General features: G+C 29.4%; 1 protein-coding gene across 3 annotated transcripts in view; it reads left to right on the forward strand.

Moving 5' to 3' along the window:
- Positions 1–19,249, forward strand: part of LOC119687899 (brain tumor protein) — a 55,909-nt gene that overhangs the window by 22,016 nt on the left and 14,644 nt on the right. For 2 of the 3 annotated variants that reach the window (XM_038102444.1, XM_038102445.1), the window contains exon 2: positions 14,592–14,662. The exons of the other annotated variant lie outside the window; for it this stretch is intronic. The gene's annotated coding sequence lies outside the window, so the exon portion shown is untranslated. The remainder of the gene's footprint in view (positions 1–14,591; positions 14,663–19,249) is intronic. 3 annotated transcript variants of the gene reach the window in all.

Raw genomic sequence — 19,249 nt, forward strand, 5'->3', positions numbered from 1 at the left:
TCTGTAGCGTTATTGACATTAATAACGCCAGAAATAGAGAAGTGTTTCTTTTAAAATATGGTAAGTGTTTTATGGAAAAATTCCTCCAATATAAATTTCGAAAAATTGAACGCGTTTTGGTTGACCATTTAAACTTTGGAGCTTGAAGAATTTGGGGGCTGCAACACATCGATTCTATTCTAACGGTGTTTGAACAAAAAGTTTATCAGAATTCTTACAGAAGTTTAGCAACCTCAAAAATCCAATAATTTGTTGGTTGTGTTCTTCATTTGTTTATCGCTTATTATGTATAATATTATTTTTCACTTAAAAAACTCAAACAATGGAATTAACATTTGTAAATAGAAATGATTTCACAATTCTTCATTTGCTCGTTGGTGATGGCTTGGCTGGCAGCAGCAAAAGCAGCCAGCGGTGGTTTTGTTATTGGTGGTCAGAATTTGCTGTGTATATTGTTTGTGTACATTTAAACACGTTTTCCTGTTTTTTTTTTTTTGTTTTTTTTTTCTTTTTTGATTTTTCTGATTTTTCGCTGTATTTAAAAATTTTTTTTTTTTTCGAAGCTTTTTGTTGTTTGTTGTTCGTATCTCGTTTGAGTCTGAACTTGTGCTTTGTTCTTGTGGGGTATGTATGATTCACCGAAAAGAAATACGAAAGAAAAATCAAAAACAAAATAACAAAAATTGTTAACAGACCTTCCAATGAAGATGTGAACGTACTTTCCGATGTACTTACAGACGCAGTCGTATTTGTTTAGTTTTTTTTTTTTTTGTTTATATGCTGTGATTGGAAGTGGTAGAATTGTGTATGTATGGATATATGTGTTTCCTAAGATAGATCGTTTATATAGTTTTGCATTAATATGTAAATGTATAATATAAAAAATTATTTATATGTATTTATATATATATACGTGTGCATATGTATTATTAAGCCGTAGGCTTCGAGACAAGAACGCCAAGCTAATAATAGTTCTATATTTGGATATATATAATTTGGCAAGAAACTAATAATATGTATGTATAGATCTATACATATATGTACGTACACATGTGTAAATTCCTAAAAAGTGTAAAACATTCAATCATAAAATTTAATATATTGTATATGGTAGATCACAGTACACTTCCTATATACAGTGGTCGATAAAAGTCTACATACCGGCTCTCATTTCTATTACCTGTAAAATACAAAACCGAAAAAAAACTGACAGAATTTAACTCTAAAAAGTTTTAAAAATTATTATCATATATATATTTAAATTCGGTTGACTCGTTACGATTATCTTGAACTTCTAGTAATTATTGGAATTTAATTTAGCAATTTAGTAAGCATTATACTTGCCATACTTCTTGTATTTTCTCATTCAGTATAGAAGCACTAACAATATTACAGTCAATAATCGACATCTAACAACTGACCCCCTGTCATACACGAAACCGTCACAATATAAAATATTAATGCAATGTTGTATAACAAGCTGTATAAATTCAGAGTTCTAATCGGTATAGTTATGCAAGCGGTTATAGTATCAGGACCGCTGTGGGTTCAATTTTGACCATTAGAAGTCACTTAAGAAAGCAAGATGGCTGAGATTTGCTTCTTAGTGGGGAAAAACACATATACACGACAAATGCCAACTAAAAAACTTGCCTACTTGTGTTGTGTTCGTGTTGAGAATGTTGAACGGTACCTTGGTTGTCAAACTCGACAAGTGGCTCCGTAGATCCAGCCGTTCTTGGAATGAAACTAAAAGCTTCAAATTCATTGCTATATTCGTTCTTCTTCAAACTTTGGGTCTACAGTCAGTTCCAAATATATTATATTGCTATTAATTTCAAACAAGATTTTTAAATATGCTATTAGTAAGTACAAAAAGAAGTTATCGTCATTTTTTTTTTTGTTTTGTTTTTTTTTTTTAACTCGTTTTCGCGTGAAATTCTGTTGCGGAAACTATTATTATTCATAATTGTTTATGGGTACAAATACATTGGTATCTCATTTTATTGCCTACTCTTTGTTTAATTTTTTGGCATTTATTTGCGAATAGTTCAATTTTTTTATTGTAGAATAAATGGGACTATTTCACTACATTTATTTTCAATATTATCAGAAAACTAAATACTACAATTTAAAGAAATCATTTTCGTGAAAGTAACCAGTTGTGATATTTCAATAAACGACTTTTTTTGTTTTGTTTTACATATAACTATTAAACATCACTTAAAACTAAAAATTATAAATGTTTTTTTGATTTACGAACTGCATCTAGACCTCTATTTTTTTTATCGCATTTTTTGGTATGTGACCTTTTTATTAGTCTAGTTTCTGCTTCTATTTTCTGGATCTAATCTCTTCCTTTTGATGATTTTAATCATTTATGACAGTTCTCTGGGTCCACTTTCATCTCTCAGTTATTTTTTTGAGATTTGTTGGTCTAATCCAGACTTTTATTTCCTATTACAGAAAAGCAGAGTGTGCTCTGCATCGTCACAATATTCGTCGTCATAAATGCAGCCGTATGGCTTCGCGTCATGCGGTACAGGTACTTCTAAAAATATCCGTATCTAGTTAGTATATATGTGAGATAATAATTTATTTGTCTCAATTTTCGTTTGAGCCTTAGTCTAGCTGTGTTCATCTTCTTACGTGCTGTTGTTTCATCTTTCTTGCTGCATTATGATAGTTTCCTCCTAATCTCCACTCGCAATTTGTTGAGTGGAAGGTTCGGAAAAAACGGTATTTTCTCGTACATGTAACATTCATGTAACAAAAAATATGCAGTGTAAAGTCATACGTAGAATATTATCTGTTGATGTTTTTGTTCTTTTCAGTTTTTCGTAAATTATTTTATAAGTTTACTTTAAAGTTAGTGATTTGTTTTTATTTAACATACATATTGCATATTAATATAATTAAGATTGCAAACAATGCTTAAATGTTACTGTTTCTTACAATTTTGTTTTTTTCAATTGAACAGGTAGCAAAACTGAGTGTTATATGTAGACTTTCGTCGGTCACTGTACATAAACAATATGTATGTGAGAACGTATGTCAAATTTAACAAGAAATTGTATAAAGTTAGTCATTTTATGAATAATGAAATAATCAAAATAATCAAAATTTTAGTTTATCAACTCATCTTCTCTTCTTCTATGTTAGGTTTATTTAGTTCTAATTGATCTTGGAAAAGCTAGTTATATTCTGTTCTTTGATCGGTTTTTGTTGTATTGCAAAAATTTAAGCTCAATACAAATAACATTCACCGATAGAAGGAACTAACAAAATATAAACATATTCCACAGAGATCACAGAGATATACAAATGTATCTATTTACAAATCATAAATATACACATATATACCAGGCAAAAAATAACCAATTTTCGTACATATTTACTTTGCATTTTTCGTATAATTGAGAAATTTAATGATTCTCTCTGAAATCGGAAACAATACCAACAATGAAGAGAAGCTTTGCCTTTTTTATTATTATTATTCTTTTATATTTTTAGTGAAGGTCAATGTTCGTTCGCAAGTTGTTGTTGTTGGTGGTGGTGGTAGAGTCGAGCTGTATCTGCTGCTTTGCCGCTGCTTTGGCTGCTGCTGGTGCTGCTGTTGTATGCTGCTTCGTATTCTGTTATACATTGCTTATGTGCTTGACGCTTGACGTTAGTGTTTTATGTAGGCATTAACAATAACATGTCGAAATCAAAAAATGTGGATGATTTCTTTTTAAGTTGGTTAGTTCAATGATTCCTGTTTAGTTCTTAAAAATTGTTTTATAATATTATAATTTTTATTTTTTGTTTGCTGTTGGTCTTGTTTTGTGGCTCAAATGGCGGAAAATAACTTTAATAATGTGTTTCTTCCGGGATTTGAAAGATAAAACAATACAACCAGACTAAAATGAAGATGAAGACGAAGGCTAATTATTCTGAAGTGTGTAATCTCACTCCCAGAGTATTATTGTTAAACCGTTACGATAACTCTCTTTCAATCCAATATCGAAAGTTTTTCAGATCAAAAACAGGAGATATCCCTCAGGTGGTTATCTTCGATTGACGAATTTAGATTTGCTATTCATCTGCCATTTATGTTCGAATTTTGTGGGTCAAAATGTATGTTTAGGGTAATACCAACATTATTCAACAGCAACACATATGTTGGCTGGCAAGTCGGTATCCTTTCAACAAATTTTTTTTCAACGAAATATATGATTAATTTTCGAACTTCTTGTTCCGCATAAATTTCAACAACAACGTCTATGAAATCCTCCAGCCTAGGATTTTTTCCTTACCCGAAAATCATTGAATATTTGGCATTCATCCGAACAATCATCTTCAGACAATGAACAATTTATTTTATTCATTTTAAGCTGCTTCTGTTACATTATTTAAATTTAATTTTTAACTTTTAATTTGCAAGTAAACACAATAATTCAAATATTAATAATGTTAAATACATTTTAATTGTCAAATAACATAAAACAGTTGTTAATTTTACAGTAATTTTTATTAATCTGCTAAAATATTTATAGTGATATAAAATAATCTAGAATGTTGTACATTTTGCCTAAAGCCGCCGATTTCGATTAATAAATCTGGGATAACTTTTTTAATAACTTTTAAAAAAAAACAGTCAAAAATTGGACTGACATATGTCGGAAATGATATTTAAAAAATGAATGCTATAAATTATTTTCCAGATTATAATAAAAAATAACTAGTTCTCATGCAGCAAAAAAACACCCTATATATTAATGAAAAATATAAATGTCTACTAACTTTACAACAAAAATATTAGATTACTCTAAAAATGTTCCATTGAGAAAGAGACCGCGAGTCAATCTAATACTCTTACTTATTATACATAAGTATGTAAAATCCTATGCAACTAACTACTTAAGAACAATATTTTTTTTTTGTGAAATTGATTTTATTCATTAATATAAGCTCTACATCTCTCTTGTAGAAAAATTTATTTTCAACCCAGAATAATTTTTTGATGAAGTATCCTCTTGAGAGCTGGAAACAATTAATAGTCGCTGTGGGCCAAATTGAGAGAAAACTGACTTATGAAACAATACGGTCTTGATAAAATATAATTTATTTCTTCGTCATGCGAGTCCTTTTTTTAAAATATCTTCTTTTAAGCAATATAATAATAATCAATATGAAGGTTATTATTGTTATTTTTTTTTCGTCAAAGTAGTTCATGACTTTTACACAGATATATCATCCCAAAAATATGGCAGTCATAATTTTAACGGAAGAAGTTTGCATTATTGGCCGCTTTGAGGAAGCTTCAGCATTTTTTCTCGCCACTTGTTTCATTCCAATATAAAAAGGTTTTTTATTATGTTTAAATAGCTGTAAACAGAGTTTAGTGTCATCAATAAGTAATTATTTTTCGTCCATTATGTATAATTATGACCCCCATAATTAAAATTTTTTTTTATATTTCTATTACCTTTACTTTATGGTCCTTTAATGATGTGATTCGTTTTTTTTGTTTTTTTTTTTTCTAAATTTTATTTATATTTTTTCTATAATAATATAATACTCTACAGATTTCGTGAAGAGTAACGACATTTATAACAAATAGTTCCTTATGAATGAAGAACCAGAATGCAATGTATATGAAGTATTAAAAAGAATCTGTAGTCATATTAAACAAATTTGCATTAATTTTATTGCACAATATTGTGGGACCTTTACTTCTGATAAAGATAATGTTATCGTCTACATAAGTTTGACTTTGACTTTCTTGTTTCTCTGGGAAATTCAGAAGTAGGATAATATACAAGTAAAAAAGTATCTATGAACGACTTTGTTTTAGCGGCTATAACAGTTTTTAATAAAGGTAGTTTTTTGTACATCTGACGCTTCTACTTTCTACTTGTTGTTGTTGGTGTTGTAGTTGTGACAACCTGCAGAGACCTATCGAGCACATACCATAAAAGAAAAATTACGTGTACATGAGGTCGAATGTGGATAGGTGAAGGTAGTGTGACTAGAATGGAGAGAACTGTTAAGGAGTAAGAATGTATTGGAGAGTAGTTATTATTCGTCGTTTATATAACCAATATAAGAAGTTAACAACTTCTTCTTTTTCTTTGCTTGATTAAATTCGAGTGTCTAAAGCACTTTTACTGAATAGTGGCTGTGACCACTTGGGTTCTCCACTGTAACAGTAAATAATGCATTGAATTATGATTATAAGTTATCTTGACAAGTAAATTAAATTTGCATATGTTGTAGAGGATATATACCTGCATATATATGCATATGGCGTAGAGGAAAAAGTTACTTAGTAGTATCTTTGGATCTTAGACGCAATCGCTTATATGTTAGAACTACGAAATCTTATATATATAGCGTTTAGTTTCTTATATCCAATATTGTGTCCATGCTATTTGGGAGTTATAACTCATAAACATTCTGTATAATTTTTATTGGATTAATATTTAAATATCATTTGACAGTCGTCATATGTATTGTATTATATTGTAACGTATTCAAAAATCTTTCTGAGATACCTAAACACTTTCGGTGTCTTCTTACATAATAATTTGTTATATTTGAATTGCACATGGTTCTAATAATGGAGAAGTCTTCATATTATTTCTAACAACAGCTATTACTCGCTTTGTATTTCAAAGTTTCTTAATTGTTAGGTTTGTGCTTGCATTTAAGCAGAATTTAGGTGTTTTTGCAGACATCTCATTATACTAAGTACCAGTTAATAGGCGCTGAACGGTTCTTCTTGTGTGGCGCTTCTTATGTAGAATTATCTTAAATAATTATATGGGTGCCATGGTGCCATACACAAAAGTCTTAGAGTAAGTATAAGCACACTCACCCTAAGTTTACTTGTGTGGCTTGTAATTGTGAGTTTTGATCTATATACGTTTTAGACTCACATTTGTAATCTTGGTCTGTTCCTCCATAATGACAAACTAAAAAAGTAGTAGCACAAACTAATTAAAAATGATTAACACAATGTAGTAATGGCGACAAGTAAGCGGTGTAGTGTAGTCAATTAAATTGCTGTTCGAGTCCAAAAAAGGGTTTAAATTAAACCATAACTCCGTACATACATACGGATGTGCAAACATGTTTATACGTATGATTATCTGATGCGTGCGTAGATCTGCTGCTTTACACTACTCAACTTGTTCCTTCTTTTTTTATTATTCGCATGCTATTTAGATACTTTTCCATACGTTTTTTTTTTTTTTGTTTTTTTTCTGCTATTTTTAATATTTTCCGCAGTAATTTATTTATTAGCATTAAGTTTAGTTTTTATAAAACTGTTACTGCTGCTCTCTGTGCTCTGCTCACTGGTCTAGTCACTACCTACTAGCGCTGTTGGTCTTGCCATTTGCTTATGGTATGTTATGCTAAACTTTGAATTCTGTCCGCGGTTGTTATAAACGACGAATTCAATTCGTAAGTTCGCGTTTAAATTTGTATGTATTATTATTTCAAGATCATAAATTTTTAGAGTGCATTGACTTTTTGTAGTTATCAGGTAGTAACATTCAAAAAAGGCGAATATTTAACAACTTGTGTCATTTTATACTTTTAGTTTATTTCAAATCTATTTGTATAGATATTGGATGCCTGCATCTGAAAGGTTTAATTATACCATAAAAATGTTATTACTACACATTTTAGAAGAAAAAAACCTTCAGTGATATATAACAAATGGTTTTTTCGAACTTGTCGAATGTCTATATTATCTATTAAAACGGTTCATGAAATTAACATTTCTGTTGTAAAAATTAACAATTATATACTTAAATGACTATATAGTTAAATAACTATATAGTTATATAATTAAATAACTGTGTAGTTATATACATAAATAACTATATAGTGATATGATTAAATAACTATATAGTCAACTACTAAATTAAATAAATAATTAATAATATATATTCAATTTTAGTTTAAAATCATAAAATTTTAACTGTTTTTAAGAAGAATAGATTATGTGCTTTTAGTGCTTCTATAACATTTCAACCCTGCACATTATAAAATAAATAAACTTTTGGATTTTGTTAGTAAACATATGTTTTGTATGTGTATAATGTTTGACACATTAATGTTAAATCATTTTCTGAACCTTATAAGAATACATATGTTATTAATATTTTTTGACCCATTGTGTAGTCACTCTCATTCCTGCAAAGCCTAATAGAAAGTGACACACCTATACCATGTTAGATGAGTAAAAACCATAAAAGATGGATGTTTGGATAAGATTTGGATATTAAGTATAAAATAATGGGATAGAGAGGTATAGAAAGATGCTACAAGAAGACTGAGTTTAACCTGTGACTATGATCATGGAACGTGTCACTGTAGTTTGGCTGTAAAGTTCCTGTGCTATAAGAGAGTGTTCTTTGTTACAGTTATAAATTAACAAAACAAAAACTTATATTTTTTAGCAATAAAAACATGAATATTACTGTCATATCATCTACAAATACTAGTCACTGTCTATTGCATAATTATGGTATATATATTTTTTAGGCCTATACAAATAATAGATAATAAAATATAATACGATATTGATAAGAGTTGTATATATTTTCACGCATATCTAAGTTATTTATTATAAAAATCACTTCTAAAGATCGAGGTGATGACAAAAGTGTTATCGTTTTCTTTAAGTAATGAAGAGGATAGTCTTTAACGTTATAATTTATACTTAACATATTTGAAATGATTTTATTAAAACTGTTTTTTTTATGTTTTAATATAATTTTTCCGAATAAGGAATAAGGGTAAAAAAGCTCAGACGAAAGTTCATTTAACGTTTAAACAAATTTGCTAATACTCTTTAAAAACAAGTATAAAAATTAGTTTTGGCGTGACCGAAGTTTCAATGCCCTTAAACAAAACTAGTTTTTTTTTTAGTTTAGAAATAATTTAGAACTTATTTACCTAATAAATTTTTATACCTATATTGTCAAAATTGTAATCAAGATTTCAAGACTTTATTCATATTCATATTATTCTCGGCTAGCCTATATTTATAGCGTAGGATTGCAAAGTATCATTTACTTAGCTTTACTTATCGAATAAATGATCGACATTCATATATAGGGACTGTATTCGCTAAATCAATTCAGCTGATCGTGCCAAGAAACAATATTGTAATGGTGTTATTAATGTGCTTGAAAAAGCACACAATTGGCATCTCCTGTTATGCTGTAAAATGCATTAAGAGTATATTTTTAAAGTGCAGATAAAGCGCTTTTCGAAAAACAACACGGGAAAGCATCTTATATTTACCATATAACTTGGAAATTAGTTTCTGTAACACTAGCTGGTTTAATGTATCCACTAAAACGCTACAACGTAGCTAATTAGCAAGGATTAATCATTTTGATTGGTAGCTTTATACACAAATACATACAGCCATAATTCATAACCACGAATTTTCTACTCAAGATATTTACATAGTAATCTTCTAAAATGCAATGTCTTCGGGTAATGAAGTAGATCAAGAATATAATGGGTGTCTGACATTAACAGCATTGCATTACAAACATTTTCCCGATACAATACAATATAGTAGTCGTATATGAATAAATCCGAGAACCTTTATTATAGAGTTATTTACGAGTTCAAGTAACGAGCTCGGTAACCGAGTAACTTATTAAAAGTTCAACACAGCAACAACAAAATATATGTCGAGTAATGCATTGCAACGTTTCTATAGGGTTGTTCACGAGTTCGAATAACGCGCTCGGTAACCGAGTAACTTATTAAAAGTGCAACATAGCAACATCAAAATACATGTCGAGTAATACGTTGTAACGTTAGTTATGCCTTTGCTTTGATCAACGAAGTGCTTTATGTTGCACTTTTACTATATTTTAAATGTTGAATTCTTTTTTATACATAAGAAAAAATTTTGCTTATTATTTATAAGTATTTCGTATGGGCAACATTTAAAGTTTGTTTTTAATTGATATTAAATATTCGCACATTTATTTTAAGAAATCAAATGGAAATTGTATTCGGAGAGCGTATTTTCATGCAAGTTTTGATTTATTTAATAGTTTATTATGTGTCTTTAGTTGTTCAAAAATGAGCATAGTTTATTTTACTTTTCTAATTTATTTAAAACTTATTAAAAAATTATCATGAAATATTTGTTAAAAGTATGTTAATATATACGAGTAGCATAATGAAACCTCTACATTATGTAAAATTTTAAACGTTTTATATTACATTAAATTTTATATTATATTCCTGTAACGGTGACGATGCTGTAAAATTCACAAAGTCGCAGCGCTTGACATGGATAGACCACAAAAGCGAATACTCCATTTCTCGCCGTACAACCACCGCAGCAGATTTAGACCACGTATTATATGGCTCGTCAACGTGATCGACGACATCTGAAAAATGGGAGGTCTAACACAACATGCAAAGTAGAATGAATGTAGCTAAAGCTTACCCTGAACTGTAACGCTGATGATGATGATTATATTCCTGTTTAGTCTATTTTTTGATTAAAATGTCAACAATTTTGCTTTTTTCACTTAACTTCGGCATAAGAATCTCTTTTGTTTTCACAATAATTTCAAATTCAGTAAAACACTGCTGATTTAAAAAAACAGTTGTCGTTAACAAATGGACACAATCAGGTGTACTCACGAGTTCGGGTAACCGTTTGCACTTTTTCTCTGTTACCCAACTCGTTACTCGAGCTCGTGAATACCGCTATTGTTTAGTTGTGTACAATACTCATGGGGCGTTTCAAACGCATGATTAATAATTATTTCTAAGTTTTTTGAGCTTTAAACCAAATTTTTAATTAAAAAAATACTGTTTTAATTATTAGTTTTTGTATTTTATTATATCAATATTTTTATTATATAATACAATATATATTTTTTGTTTAAAGTCCAGAAAATTTAGTAACAATTAAAATCAATCGACCATAAAAATAACCAAACATGACCAAATAAGAATTTTAAAAATAAACAGTAAAGTACATAAATTTTTACTCTTGCTAATACAGACATTTATTAGTAATTGTAACAGGATTAATAGTTAATAGAATACGATTGGGAATGTATCTGCAATTTGTAAATGCACTACATATATGAGATACACGTATATTATATTGTATATTTGTGGTTGTACGGCCACAAATTGAATGGACAACTATTGTCCATTCGATCCTTTTGTCTTCCATCTTCATAATTAAAAAATCGATTATTATAGGAATTTTTAAATAAATTAGTTAAATATGGTAAAAATGCTTTATATTTTTTTATATAAAGATAAATCATAAATTTGTATTTAGTAATTTTACTATGCGAGCACTCATTTTCATACGTTTTGTTGATTTGAAATTCTGTTTAATCTCAGCAAAATGGCGTTGACAACTTTAATGATATTTTGAATTGAAAAATTGACAAGGTTAACAATAATATTTTTTTTAGTCTTTTTTTTTTTATTCAAAAACCGTTTGTACGCACTTGTTAATACATATGTTAAAACTAAAACTCTGAAACGAGTTTTTACTGAAATCCATTTGCATCTTTTGGATTTCCGGTTGAAAAATTTATTGTTGAATGTGTGATTCCTTTTGTACTATTTTGTTTACTTGAAATCGGAATAGCTTAAAAAATTGCAAAGTGCAATTAGCATTTTTTGCACAAGTTTTTTTTTATATTATTTTTATTGCTTACATTAAATTTGAGTGAAGAATTAAATTAGTTTATTTAGTAGTTTTATTAATTTGTTCAGGAAACTAACTCTAAACGCCATTTTGTGTAAATTTTCTAAGCTACTACCGCCTATTTGTTCTCAGTGGCAGCGTAGGAAAAACATTCAATTGAAATAGATCCATTATATATACATAGTATAAATTATTTTGAAATATTTCAGTGGGTTCCATTTTCGAAAGTCACCGCTTTACCAGGTGTACCGGTATGAAATGAGCGTTTTTTGGTGAAAATAAAACACTAATTATTAATAGGAAAGTAAAAAACATTTTATTCAAAGTATTGGCCATTGCTTTCTACACATTTTGACCACCTTTCTGGCAATTTGTGGATATCACGCCAAAAAAATTGTTCGTCTTTTAAAGCAAACCAACCAGACACCCAATTTTCGACCTCCTCGTAGGAATCAAAGTGCTGCTTAACCAATGCGTGTCCCATCGATGAAAACAAATGGTAGTTGGAAGGAGCTAAGTCTGGTGAATTCAGCGGGTAGGGTAGCAGCTCCCAGTCAAGTGTTTTGATTGCATCTATTATTCTATTATATCCGGTGTTATATCCGGTATTATAGTTCTATTATATCCGGTGTGGTTATATTAAAATCTGTTCATGTCACCTATGAAGGTGATGGAAAAACCATGTAATTGAAATAAATCTATTATATATAGTGTAAAATAAACTAAAATATTTTAGGGGATTATATTCCCAAAGCCGCCCGTCACCCCTTTTAATTTTATTATATCCCGTGTATTTGTCTTATAATCCGTTCATAACATCTACCATATTTGTGTAACAGCAAGAACACTTTACTTAATAGACAAAATCAAGCCAGTGTTTTAGAAATGTGTATACATGATATCAAGGCACAAATCTACGTTTCCATTGAGAACATAACAAATAATAATTACCACTTTATAGATATTTATGGCGTTTTCGAGTGGTAAATCTAGATTCAATTTAGATTTATTCTCGATCTGTCAAAGTTTATTGTTCAATCTAGCTTTTTTGTTAATCGTGTCAGTACACATTTATATTATACACAAATACATATATCGAATCAAATAACATTTTAGCTGACAAATCCTATATAACAGCTATTATTTTCAGGGTAATTTTGCTACTTTGGCAAAATATCTGTTGTGGTATACAGATTTACCAATCGAACATTTATATTGCACTAAAAGTAGATAAAAAGAGCAACTCGATTGAAAAAATGACCCCAGATTTACCAATCGAAAATGCAATTAGTTATGTCCTAATGTTTTTTTTTCAGGAATAACTTATAATATGTTACTTATGTATACTTTATAGAATTTATTTAAAAAATTGATTTGTTTACATTGAGCGTGTGTCATTTCGAGATACTCTGCATAAATTCTCAGGGTCCTGCTCAATGAAACTATTTCAGTAGTGCGCCATTTATGAAGCTCTTTAACGTTGTGACACTATAAAAATTATTTATACTTGCTATTATCACTCGCTCGAAATATAAGTCATATGAGAATACTTTAAAGCGTTGAATGTACCGAACTTGTACATAAGTTAAGCGTACAAAGTCATTGCCTTTTGCTTTGTAGTATTATTTTTATACTTTAAATCTTTTTGTAAGTATCTTTCTTTGTGTCGTTAAAGTTTTAATAAATGAGGGAACACATAATTGTAGAGAAAAAAAAAGTAAAAAAAACCCATTCGATCCAAATTTGCTAAGATATTAATACTCGGCAAAGTTTGTAAAATACAGATCAGAAAAAATCACTGACCTTGACTTTTTCAAAGTTTAAGGCCTCTTGTAAACATATCTACAGACACAAATATATGGAAACCGTCTTGCGAATACATGTACATATACTATACGCGTATCTGAACGTATCTTACTACATGTTTCGGTACATAATTACATTCTTCTACAGTTCCGATACTGGTTTGTTAAAAGTTCGCGATGTTTTCTTTGAATGAAATTGTTTTCAGCTGCTGGCAACGCCTCTATTACAGTTGCCAGCTTACCACTGCCATTAAACAATATCTTTACTATGCTGGCAACAGTTGCGGCAACTTGTTCTGCTCTTTATTTGAAAACTTATCTGCTCTGCTCTGCTCTGCTCTGCTCTGCTCAATGCAATACTATTGCGTTCGTGTCACGTTAGCGTCAACTACGGCATTTCTTATTGTTGTTGTTTGATGTTAAAGAACTAATAATGAACTCTGATAGAAAATGCTAGTATGTTCTTTCGAACATATCAACATGTTCTTGCCTTGGCTCAGCTTACCGAAGAAGATTTGTTGTTATGTTTTATTAAAAATATACTTCCACAGAACCCACAATGAGTCATAAACAAACACGTTTTAAACTTATAATAGAACATATAAATGTTGTTTTAACTATTTGTGTATGGTATATAAATATTTTTTTAAATATTAAATATATATAAATTTATTTTGTATGACACCGTTCTTAGTCCAGAGAGCAATAAATATTACAGATGATTTGACGTAAATTGCTCTTTTTGGATAAATTTCGATTGTTCTCAGTCAAAAGATACTAAATATTATTTGAAATTATTTAAAAGAGATATGTTTGAATAAAATATGAAAAAAATTGAAGTTCTAAAAATCGGTTATAAAATCGGCTTACTTGGGAAATAGAAACCGAGTTTCATTCACTATATTGAATACAAATTAAAACATGTTGAAGACATTAAAAAATTAAGTCTTTTGCAAGATACGCACACATTATAGTAATGTTTTGCTTTACTAATATAATATTTTATACATTTTCTTAATTAAATATAATTTTTATTATACTTGTTAATAATTAATATTTTTGTTTGCTTACAGGTAAAATTTGAAAATATCAGTTCAAAATTGTGAGGAACCATCCAGTACATTGCAGAAAGCAAGTAATTAAAGTAAGACCAGTAATACATTGTGACCGAAAGGTTTCCGGAAATTTTAAATAAAACGCAAAATTCTTAATCTTCATCAATATTTATTTTATCTCCTTCAAAATATGCTCCATTAGAAGCGATACACAAATGCAAACGTTTCTTCCAATCATCAAAACATTTTTTATTGGCGCTTTCCGGTATGGCTTTGAGTTCCCTCTGCGAATTCTGTTTTTCGTCTTCTATGGATTCAAAACGCGTTCCTCTGAGTGGTAATTTGAGTTTGGGAAACAGGAAAAAGTCACACGGTGCAAGATCAGGTGAATACGGTGGCTGTTTGATGGTATTTATTGAATGTTTGGCCTTAAAATCGTTGATAATGTTGGCTCGGTGCGAGGGAGCATTATCGTCATGAAAAATCCATGAATTATCCTTCCACAATTGAGGCCGTTTACGGCGGATAGCTCTCACGACCGATGCCTAGCTCTCGTGCTATCTCTCTAACACTCACATGAGGATTTTGGAACACGATTTCCTTTGCCTTTTCAATGTTTTCGTCGGTGGTAGAGGCCGAAGGTCGTCCAGAACGCGGCATGTCTTCGACGGTCGTACGACCGTCCTGAAAGGCTTTGTACCACTCATAAACTTGAGTTTTCGATAAAACTGATTACCCATAAGCCTTTTGTAGCATTCGCAACGATTCTGCACACGAAATTTCGTTCGAAACACAAAATTTGATGCAAACTCTTTGTTCAATATTTTTTTCCATTGTTTTTTCGCAACGCACTACTGAGGTGAACTGGTTTCAACAGCTGCCGTAAACGAACTGTCTGACAGATCGCGATCATTTTTGGCATAGTAATTAAGGACAGTGCTGCCAAACTACATAAACTTAAAATATCGAAAAATATACAGCGCGCGAATTTTAAATGAGAATTTCCGAAAGCTTTTCGGTCACAATGTAGTTTATGTAGTTGTGTAATACTTCAAAATTTATAATATATATTTTTATTATTAAAGAGGTTTTTTCGAACAGTAGTGAAATACAACAACAAAAATTTTATTTTTTATATTATTTTAATTAATTAAATTTTTGGCTGACCATACAGCTGTTTCGAGTATTGCCAAATACCCATTATCAGTGGTCTTGGAAATAATTCTTGTATTTAATTATTCGTAAATAATTATTTTTGAGACTGCAGGTGCCAGGAATCGAACTCGGGTCCTGCCAAATATGAAGCTCAGAATCAGCGCATCTTAACCAACTGATCCAAAGCCGTACTTGACTTTTTTGTTCGCATATTTTTCTGGAGTTTTGTTACTATTACTATGAAAGTTTTTATTAACAATTTTACTTGCTGTGTTTATATTATTATTTTTATTCTTCGAAAATAATAGACTACTAAAGCTATTTTTTCAAGACTTAATTGTAAACATAAATTTCAACCAATTTTAATTTATCTCTCTTCAAAGTACGATTCCGATTTTTCGGATACATCATATGGTTGTTATTGTTATTGTTGTAGGTAGCAGATAACATGAAACGCATTACAAAAACATATGTTTGGGTTAGGATATGGATAGGTGATGTTAGTGTGAGAGGGTAGATAATTGTTTAGAATGGATTAGGGATGGGTGGGTGATGTTTTAAATTGAAGTCAACCAGAATCAAGAAGGTAAAACTTTGCCATTTAAATTTGGTAGGTTCAAAGATCGATTGGACTCAAATTTGTATGTGCGTTAAAACACTAGCGCAAGTCATATCTAAATCGTTTACTTTTTGTTTGTGTAATCAATTTAAAAATTGTATATACTAATTCACTAGCACAAGTTGACGTATTTAATCGTTATGTTAGTGTAATCAATGTAAATATGTACACAATTTCAAACCTTAATACGCGAAAATTAAGCTATAAAGTCATATAACGTAGTGAAAAAAATCGACTCTCTAAAAATCCGTTATAAAATCGACTTACTCAGGAAAATGGAACTGCGACTACTTCAATATGTTAAATATAAAATTTAAAATTTCAAAGAAATTTCTTAAAATGTTGAGATAAACTTCTTAAATATATTTATTTACCAACATAAAAATAAGTCAGGCAAAAACAGAGTCTATACTGTGTAGAATAAAATGAACTTAGGTATAAGTTCACATCAATGAAGATGATACTAACGCAGGCACTTGGAACTATAAAGTTCTCATATCATTGAAAATAATATGTCATTATTATGAATCAGATCTTTATAAGATTAGAGTAAAGAAGTTATATCTCGTATATACTTTTCTATAATCTATCCAATGTGATTGTAGGAAATAAATCTTTGTGTGCATTAACTATCAAAGAAAAAAATTTTGAACTCAATGGATCTCTGCGTTTAGAATTCGGAATTCGTTAACACCTAAATTAAACAATTTTTATTTGCAACATTGCAACAACAAATATATTGTATTAAAACATATACTTAAACTAGTTTCTTTTATTTAAACACGTTTAATGTGCGTTGGTGTGAACACATAGCTTAAAAATAATAATTATAATTACTGCAGAGTTCATATATTGTGAAATATAAAAACTAATATCAATCTTAGTTTACTTTTGAAAAACATTTGTTAATTAAAAATTTTATGACTAATAATGAAGGGGAAGGGGGGCTTAATATTGAGGGAATTTCAAATTTAAACTTATAACATTAAATAAAATGTAAATATTTGTACAGTATAGTTTTTGTGCAATAAAATAATTAAGAATAAGTTATTTTAATTTTTAGCAAATGCAAATATTTATTAAAAACAATTATTACAGATTATACAATAAATTAATTGGCTCTTTGTAATTTGTTACTGCACATTTGGTAGGCTAAATATCTTTTTATATCTTGCTCCCAACTATAATACTTAGAGATCGAGTATCAATCATAATGTGATATCCGTGAACTTGACTGAGTGTACGAGGTTGTCAGAGGTCATCATCCATTACGGTAACAACTCTGCTGCGATAGTTGTGCCGAATTGAGTTCAACTCATTACAATTCTGCTCTTCTATATTTTTAATAATAAACGATGATAAAGCATCGTTGTACCAAGAAAAATACTTCGCCACATAACAACAGCAACGCCATGACAACATAGAACATTCTTAGCTGTTTGTTAACATAAATTCAAATAGTCACAAATGTTATATTATTGTAATTGTTTATGTTATGAAGCGGGGATAGAGAGGAGTAAGGGAGGCGTGCGAACGCCCGAGTATAATTTCTTTGGGATTTCTACTGGTTGCTTATTTTTTTGTTTTTCGCTCGTAGGTTATTTTTTTTTTTTTTTTTTAATTTTAATAAGAGTTCATCAACTTATTTAGAATAGCGTACAGCTAAATTGAAAAACGCACGCACACACATATTCACATATTTCTATTTGTATGTATAATTTTGTTATGGTAATTGTTAGCTTTTTGTTTTTTGTTGTTTATTCTTTTTTTATTTTGTTTTCTTCTTGTTTTTATACTTATTTGATTTGGAATGGTAGTGTGTTCATGATTTACGCTTTAATATTTATTGTTATTGTTGGTACGCGGGACCTATTACGGAAGAATCGAGCGCGATTTTATTATTACTTGTATTAATCAAATTATTTTCTTGTTTTGGTTTTATAATTATTTTAAAATTTTAATATGTGTTTAGACCTCGTATAAATGTTTCAGTTCTATTTATGCCTTTATGTATGTTTTTAAAACTTATAAATATACAATGTTTGTATTTAAGTTGTGTGTATTGTGTAAGTTCTTCTAAAATGAAATTAACCATCACACAAAAAAATTAAACTAAAAATTCTTGCCAAAGAAATCTATATGAATATAAATTAATGTACTTTTTTACGCAATTAAAAAAAAAAATTGTAGTAAGGTTTAATAACAAAACAAAAAGAATGTCTAACAGTAGTCGATTGTTTGGGGTTCTATAGTGTCACTTAAACATAGTAATAAGATTGTACTTCTGTTAAAATCTCAGCAAAAGTAAAACCAACATTGTTGCTACTTGTTTTGTTTTTTTTTTTTTTTTTTATAATTTTTTTTATATTTTTTTTTAAAATTACTATTTTTTTTATTTTTCATGTTTTTTTCCTCGTTTTTTTCTTTCTTCTCTTGTTCTTTTTTTGTTTTTTGTTTTAATTTTTTCTCTTCTTGTTTAGTAACCACAAGTTTACATTGTTGAAGTAAGGTTCAGACCAAGTCTTTGAGTTCAGGTATTATAACAGCAGCAGTAACTAACTCCTCTTATAATAAAATAGCGCTTATATATTTCAACTTGTTGCTGTCATATGTTTAATTTTAGTTCTTTTTCACTTTGAAATGCCTAAAGTAAGTTATTGTTTTATACTTCCTAAGACTGTCTATGAGAGCTTGAACCTACCTACCTTCCTCCTCAGTAAACCATTTTATTCTTTAATTTATATTCGCAATTTTTGACCTTCGTCGTCTGTTGTCGGTGGTTGGTTTGTCTCTTTTTTCATGTCTTTTGGTAGTATAGGATTGTGCTTAGTGTTTCTTATGTGACTTGCACGATTGTAGTAGCTTCAGGTGATGGGAGTAGATGGAACTGATAACTTAGGCT

The sequence above is a fragment of the Teleopsis dalmanni genome, chromosome X (genome assembly GCF_002237135.1).
Source record: "Teleopsis dalmanni isolate 2A chromosome X, ASM223713v2, whole genome shotgun sequence".
Lineage (NCBI taxonomy): Eukaryota > Metazoa > Arthropoda > Insecta > Diptera > Diopsidae > Teleopsis > Teleopsis dalmanni.